Below are 8,451 nucleotides of genomic sequence, written 5' to 3' on the forward strand. Positions count from 1 at the left end.
GCATGGGGCAGCTCTGCCGCGGGGCGGGGGGGCAGTCATGGAAGCTATGAGAAACTGAGTCATGAATACATTTTAAAGGCAGTGTGGCAGAATCCCTGATGGGTTGGATGTGGGTGTGAGAGAAAGGGAAGAGTCAAGGAGAGCTAAGAGTTGAGCAGTTGGGAGGACAGAGTTGATGTCACATGTGAGAGGGCAGCAGGTGGCAAGTGCTGCCCAGGCCACCCAAGAAGTGAGAGTAGCAGCAGAGAAAGGGAAAGGACCGTGCTTGGGGAAGTCACACACGGAGACATCTGGGGAAAGAGATGAAGAAGTCGTGTGGACTGAGAAAGAGCCACAGGGAGGTAGAAACCCAAGAGAGGGCAGGGAAGCACGTGTATCAAGGAGGAGTGAGTGATCCACTGTGCTCCACACAGTTACACCAAGTACAGTTGGATTTAACCATCTGGAGAGCATCTATGGCGGTGGGAATTTGTGGAAGTTCTCTTCTGACAGCTTCAGTTTTCTCAGGGAAGTAGGAGGCACAGTCCTGGGGTAAGGGTGAGGATGGGGAAGTAGGGAGTGCCGGCTGCAGTTTTTCTTCTCAGGCGTTCCAGTCAGCATGGTGAGAAGAGCCACCAAGCAACTTTTTGTGTCTTAAGTCAATGGAAGTAACATGTCTTAGGGACTGCCATGAGCTGAATCACCATGTAACATTCTTCAGATGGTGAGAGGCACCGATACCTTGTTTGGCTTGAAGCTGGACAGTAAACAAAATGGAAAGTCATAAACTCCTTTCTCTAACTTGTAGTTTTCATGTAAGTGTCCTGTTATCATTTCTTTGTTTGTTTTGTTTGATGCTGTTTTTATTAAGACCAGGTCTTACTCTATTGCCCAGCCTGGAGTGCAGTGGAATGATCAGAGCTCACTGCAGCCTCAACCTCCTGGGCTCAAGCAATCGTCCCACCTCAGCCTCCCAAGTACCTGGGCCTACCTGTAGCTGGGACTACAAGCACATGCTACTGTGCTTGACTATTTTTTGTGCAGATGGGGTCTTGCTGTATTGCCCAGGCTGGTCTTGAAATCCTGGCTTCAAGTGATTCTCTTGCCTCAGCCTCCCAAAGTGTTAGGATTACAGGCAAATGCCAGCATGCCTGGGCCATCCCTTTGTATTAATCCAAAGTTGCTCCAAAAGTAACAACATTCTTGACTTCATTACTAAGAGACAGGGAACACAGGTCACCAAATGTCTCCTTTATCGTTAATCTGACATAGAGGGATAAATTAGATCAACCATTCAATATTAAAAAACCCACAATTTTCTCATACTTAATACAAATGATAAGATTTTTATAGCACACTAGTTTAAACCAAATTTGTTAATCTTGATTTGATAGAAAGGAACTGTGTAAGAGATTAATATAATGGACTAACGCCTCTAATATAATTGAAGACTCTAGGATTTGCACGTCATATGAGTGACTTCCATGCTCTTTGTGCAGTTTTCTGATGGAATTAATGCCATATGCAACACACAAACTGTTTCCCTCTATTGGCCGGAGGAACTTTCACAAAATATTAATACATAAGGAGTTTATCACCTTTAAACATTGTTTCAACACATTAAGTGTTCTGCTTTCCCATGTTTAAAAGAAGTTACTCCACAAAAGACAATGATTTTGCCTTTTTCTTCACCTACAAAGTTGATGTCCCCTCAAAGTTGAGAGCACATGCAGTTTGAGGACCCCTGTCATTTGCCACCAGCCAGGAACGGTGCTCACTGTGCTGACTCGCACATTCTTTTACCCCGCCCTCTGACAGTCAGGTCTGTGAGCCTGCGAGCTTCATGGCCAGGGTCATGATGGAATTTTTGGTCTTCAAAAAGTATTGCTTTTTAAAATCAGAGCTTATTTGTCCAACTAAAGGTGAAAGCTCTGTTTGGGGAATTTGATGGGTTTGCCCAATGGGTGGCTTCCTATTATTGTTAGGCTCAAGCCTCCAGTCCACGGCAGAGCCCAGGAGGCAACTGGTGTGCTGGGCATGGCTCGTCATCCAGTCTCCCTGTGTTTTTTCAATTTTTTTTTGAGTCAGAATCTTGCTCTGCTGCCCAGGCTGGAGTGCAGTGGTGCGACCTTGGCTCACTGCAACCTCCACCTCCCAGGTTCAAGCGATTTCCTGCCTCAGCCTCCCAAGTAGCTGGAACTACTAGCCCGCCACCACGCCCTGCTAATATTTTGTATTTTCAGTAGAGACAGGGTTTCATCATGTTGGCCAGGCTAATCTCAAACTCCTGACCTCAGGTGATCCACCTGCCTCAGCCTCCCAAAATGCTGGGATTACAGGTGTGAGCCACTGCGCCCGGCCCGAGTCTCCTATCTGGTCATCCTTCTTCTACCATGTTTCCCCACTCCCCACCCACTGTCTATGTCTTCCTGAACTATCTGCAGAACGACCTCAGGCTGTTTCAGAACTCTGCGACTTTGCCATTCTGTTCTTTTAGGCTGAGAGAGCTTTTTTAATAACTCACCTTCATCTCCCTAGCAATCTACCTTCTCTGATCCTCACTCCCCTCCTGCTCCACGTGAGTCTCACTCCCAGGACCCACCGTCTCACTGTAGCCATCATCATGCTTACCACATTGCAAAATAATTATACACTTGTATGTCTTTCTCCCATTCCGGATCGTGAGCTACTTGAAGACAGGGACTAAGCCTTACATCCCTGAATTCCTCTTCAGTTTCTGTCACAATAAATGTGTGACAAATAAATGAATGTATGGGTCACTAGAATTAAACTCTGGCAACTGAGAAGTTCCTTTCTCATTGGTAGAAGTCCGCCTTGATCTGTGCATGTCAACTTAGGACAACTTCTATTTTGTGTAGTTAAAAACAATGAAAGTTCTTCCACTTATCTATTTCTACCTGTTATCTCTATCTATCTATGTATCTATCTATCATCTATCTATATTGTAGTTCAATCTGATAGTTATCTTGACTTTTCTCCTTGTTGCAGATAAACTTTGAAAAATTATAGAAATGATCTTTCAGTTTTCTTCCCTGTCTCTTGTCTTTCTTCACCTTAGAAAGGCCATTGTAATTAACTTCTACATGAATGCGTTCTGCTATAGAAAACACTTAAAGGAAATATCCTGGTAACCAGATGGTGAGACACTTCCACTCCGTGCTGGTTTTTTAATGACTGTGTGATAAAAACAAGGTGGTCTAGCCTACGTTCAGTCCAAAGCAGCCTCCATGTGATTGAATATCTGGAGCGATGGTGGGGCTGCAGTGTACTTGTACACGTAAGACTGATAGAGTATTTAAGACCTTCCAAACAAATGGATATTCACTGAGGGATACATGAAAATATATGTTACATTTAGTGAGTGTGTCAAAATCTGATGGTCATGTCTTTCTTTGACCAGCTTTTCTAGGAGAGGTGGCCCAAGGGGACTTCCTTGTACACAGAGCAAATGCCCATCAAGGCAAAGCATGCCTTGGATAAGACAGCAACATTCTAAAAAGTGATTTGCATCGCATTTCAGATCAATTTCCCTTGAGTATTCAAATCAGAAATTATAATGAAAATCAAGGTGAGAATATATTTGTCTCTCTATATTTTGCTTTACATACAAATCCCTTACTATTGTGACATTTTCAGCTGTATGGCATCTAAGAATGATGATCTCACTCTTGCTCCTGGAATAGATTCCTTTTTCTATGCCGAGCAGCTCCATGAAGCCTTTAAACATATAAAACTAAAAAAAGGTATTACATAATTAAATAAAGCTGTCTTCTAGCTTCTCCTGAAATGGGCAAGAAAGGGAATCAAAAGATAACAGAAAGAAGGTTTGGTTTTGTGTTTTTTCCCCTCAGGCAGACCACTCTTCTTAGCTTAAGGTAGCAGCATGAATGAGAGTGATGGACTACTTGGCTGCAGTAATTTATGGTTTTCTATGTGACAGCCTATTTTTGAATCCTTGGGCTTTTTATAGTTTCCAGGATTAGTACTTGCTGCCAAAACAAGAGATCACTCTCCTTGGACAGACTGTAATTGAATAGCACAACTTGGGAGCAAGCCACCTTCCCCTGTATTCTACCACCCACTTCGGTCACCCTGTGACACACAGAGGCGCCATATCACCTGTCCAGTGGGGCACTGTGTATCCCACTTGGATGCAGATACAGTGAGCCTGAAAAAGGTTTGAAACCCTGTGAAATGTAACCAAGATTCATGTTTACTTGCACTCTCCATACTACATTTGGGTGATTTGAGTAGAGAAGCGTGTTCCATTTTGTAAAAGAAAAGTCAAAATTTCAAAAATAGGCAAGGTGAGAGAATTTGGTCTGTATAAAGCTAGGGAATTAGCACGTATATTTTTGCTGGGTTTTCAAAGTACTTTGATGTCATCTTAGGCACCCCTCACTGGCTACTTGTGTGAGTGGGTAATATTATTTTTGCTTGAAGACAAATGACTTGTTTGTGATTACACAATCATTAAGTGTAAAAATTCAAGATTCAGACTTGGAGCTTATGATTCCAGATCACCAGTTTTCATCTTCTACATGTTTAACATGAAGTATACAAATGTAACTGTGTATATATACACAGTGCTAAAGTCTCTGTTATTAAAGTGGCAGATTCAAAAGTGAAGGCCCCAGTGGACAACGCCTTCTGTTACTCACACTCCTGTGCAGTGGTACCAATCAGAAACTTGAAAGATACAATCCTGAAAGCCAAAATCCCAAATGCTAAAATTCCTAAAGATCAAAATCCCTAAAGTCTACAGTCTAAAATCTGTAAGGTCCAGCTGAATCCCAAACTACAATGACAGATTTGGAATTAGGCGTGATCAAGGTTTCTAAAAGTGAATTTCAAGTTGCCACCAATGAAGTTTGTTTTTTTTCCATTCAGTCCTACGCATTTGGTGGAAAATTCAGATGAGTGGCTTAGCCACAAGATACGGCAATGATGAAAACGTCACTTTAAAACATTCATCATTTGTCTACATTGGCGTTCCTTCCACCTGCTGAAATTCCAGACCTTTTAATAAATTAAAGCCGCATTTGCTTGAAGAAGCCAGAGAAGTTATTGACTGGTTCAAAAATAATTATGGGCATGGTAGGATAAAAGGACGCTTAAGTAACGGTGGTGCTTTTCAATCACGAGGATTGTTTCTGCTAAATTTGTGGTCTACACAGGCATGCATGAAAAATGGGTCTCTGCATGCCCAAAACAACTTAGAAGCATGGCACAAAAGATAGGAAAATTTAATAGAGAATGCTCATGTTGGTGTATATTGAATCATAAAAGAATTTCAGCAAGAGCAGAGCCATGTAGAAAGTGAATGTGAACATATTCTCCAAAGAGAGCCACTCCCTAAAAGGAAAAGGTGGCTCACTCCTATAATCCCAACACTTTAGGAGGCCGAGGTGGGTGGATCACCTGAGGTCAGGAATTAAAGACTAGCCTGACCAACATGGCAAACCCCATCTCTACTAAAAATACAAAAAAATTAGCTGGGGGTGGTGGCATGTACCTGTAGTCCCAGCTACTCAGGAAGCTGAGGCAGGAGAATTGCTTGAACCCAGGAAGCCGAGGTTGCAGTGAGTCGAGAATCTTTCACTCCAGCCTGGGTGACAGAGCAAGGTTCCGTCTCAAAAAAAAAAAAAAAAGCAATTCTTCTTCAAAATGCAGTTAATGGTAGTGAGAGTCAGCCAGCTCTTACGGACTATCTCCATGCAATTGCCTGTAATCTATCCCCGTAACATACTCTTTCATATGTTCAATTTTCTTTTTCTTGTTCGTTTTTTTTCTCTTTTATCCCCAGTATTTAAAATTATCGGCATTATTTTTTACAATTCACTGTCCCATATATTTCGCTTTGTCATCATTTCCAATACTAGAGGTACAAATTATATAAAGACTTTTAGAGAGTTCTAGTTCGTTTTATGCATTTTTTTTTTGCAAACTCGACTCTGTAAAGTACATTATCACAATGTTGACTTTGTGTGTGTTTTGTGTGTGTATGTAAAAATGTTGAAATTACCCCAATGAATGAAGAGATGTCCTTTTTGTACATTTGCATTTGTGAAAATTAAAATTTCTCAAAAACTCGGACCTTTGGGCAACTTACGTATGCAGTGGTGACCCACTTCATTTTGGATCAATCTTTTAACTGTTATGAGTATGTTATTACTGCTTGTTTCATTGTATTAAGTGGCTTATAAAGTGTTCTGTTGTGTTTTATATTTCTCAGATAAATCCTCTTTTAAAATGTAAATACACATCTTTTAAAGAATTTTAAAAATTATTTCTTCCAGAATTATATTTTTGGGATTTCGATCTTTCATAATTTTGATTTTCAGGATTTTGTTGTCAAGAGTTCAAAATTTGGGATTATGGTGTTCAGGATTGTGCCTTTCAGGATTATGACCTATCCCTTCCCAACCCTCTGCAGCTTCCTCTTACCAAGAATTGGGCTGCCCTCTGTCACTAACCAAAGGAGATGGAAGTAATACCATGTGACTTTTCTAGGCTAAATTCTAAGGATACTTGGCAGTTTGGGCCTTGGTCCTATGGAACTCTCATTGTTTAGTGAGTCAGCTACCATTCAGAAGTTTGACCACACTGAGGTTATCATGCTGGGAGGAAGCCCAGCCACTTCAGTGGTCACAGATAGAAATGGCTGACAGGCCTCAGCTGTTTCAGCCATCCCAGGCCAGGTGTCAGAAATGGTGGTGAAGACGCTTCCAGAAAACTCAGGCTTTGCCACTATGTAATAGCAGCCACAGGAGAGACCTCGAGCAACACCCAGCCATCCAAGCCAAGCTCCATGAGACAGCATAATACATTATTGTTTGAAATCATTAAGTTTTGGGTGGTGTGATAGGCAGCCATAGATAACTAGAATAGGGATGTGTAAAGTTTTTCCTATTTCCTTTGAAAGCATCATTAAATTTCTATCTTATGTATTCTCAAAAGCTAAACAAATAAACAAACAAAAAAACTGAAGTGGTCATTTTCCTGGGCTATCTTTTTCCTCTTTTTCTTTTCTTTTCTTTCTTTCTTTTCTTTCTTTCTTTCTTCTTCTTTTCTCTTCTTCTTCTTTCTTCTCTTTCTTTTTTTTTTAAACACCACAATAACAACAACAACAAAAAAAACATCACTCTCTCCACCCAATAAAAGGTAAATAATTTGAGCAATGTTTCAGAGCACAAGGAAAGTTTAAGTTTCTGTATTCGGAATACCAGTGTTAGGATCAGTTCTCCACAGGCCTCTCATGCTTCTAAGCATCTTGTGAGCAGAGGCACTGGCTGCTTTTGTTCTGCACCATCTTTTCAAGGACATTGGATAGCAAAGCAGCTTTGGAAGACAGAGAGAGAAAGGAGATTTTACCTTACTTGTAAGCTAGCAGTTAGTTTGCCATAGTTTCGTGGTGTGGGTAGTATATGAAGATCATGTCTTACTGTGGAGCAAAGGACAGGCAGGCTTAGTGCCTGTTAAAAGAAGATTTACATTCCCTAAGCTCAGAGGTTCTCTCTTGTAGCACAGTCCATGATGCATACAGGTGTTACGTTGTAGAAATTGAGGCTTAGAGAATCTGTCCAAATGCTGATAATCTGGCTCCTTCTACAGCTGTGAGTAGCACATTGTCCTTTGTTGCTGACTCAGGAATCTCGTGTCTTATACTGGTATCCATGAAACTAAGGCAAACTAAGCAATGTACTTATGATCCAGTTTCTCTGCATCCTCATCAGCACTTGGTGTTGTCACTATTTTTGTTTTAGCCATTCTGATAGCTGTAGAGTGTGGTATCTTATTGTGGTTTTAATTGGCATTTCCTTAATAATTAATGATGTTGAAGATACTTTAATGTGCTTTTTGCCATCTGTATACAGTCATGAGTTACTTAACAACACAGATACATTCTGAGGAATGCATCGTTAGGTGATTTTGTCATTATGGGATTATTAGAGTGTACTTACACAAACCTAGATGGTATAGCTTACTACATACCTAGGCTACAAGTCTGGTACAGTCTAATTGTTCCTAGGCTACAAACCCATATATCATGTTACTCTACTGAATACTGTAAACAGTTGTAACACAATGGTGTTTGTGAATCTAAACATAGGAAACATACAGCAAAAATATGGTATAGATTGGTGCAAAAGTAATTGCAGGTTTGCCATTACTTTTAAAGGCAAACATTAAGAGCATAATATTCATATTATACTCTTATGGGAGCACCATCATATACGTGATCCAACATTGCCTCAAACATCTTTATGCAACACATGACTGTATCTTCTTTGGTAAAATGTCTTTTCATGTCTTTTGCTCAGACCTAATTGTCCTTTTTTAACTTGTTGAGTTTTGAGGGTTTTTTTTTTAAAAAAACTTCTAGATGTTTATTTTTTGTTATGTATGTGGTTTGCAAACAGTTTCTCCCACTCTGTAGTTTATCTTTTT

The sequence above is a fragment of the Rhinopithecus roxellana genome, chromosome 17 (genome assembly GCF_007565055.1).
Source record: "Rhinopithecus roxellana isolate Shanxi Qingling chromosome 17, ASM756505v1, whole genome shotgun sequence".
Lineage (NCBI taxonomy): Eukaryota > Metazoa > Chordata > Mammalia > Primates > Cercopithecidae > Rhinopithecus > Rhinopithecus roxellana.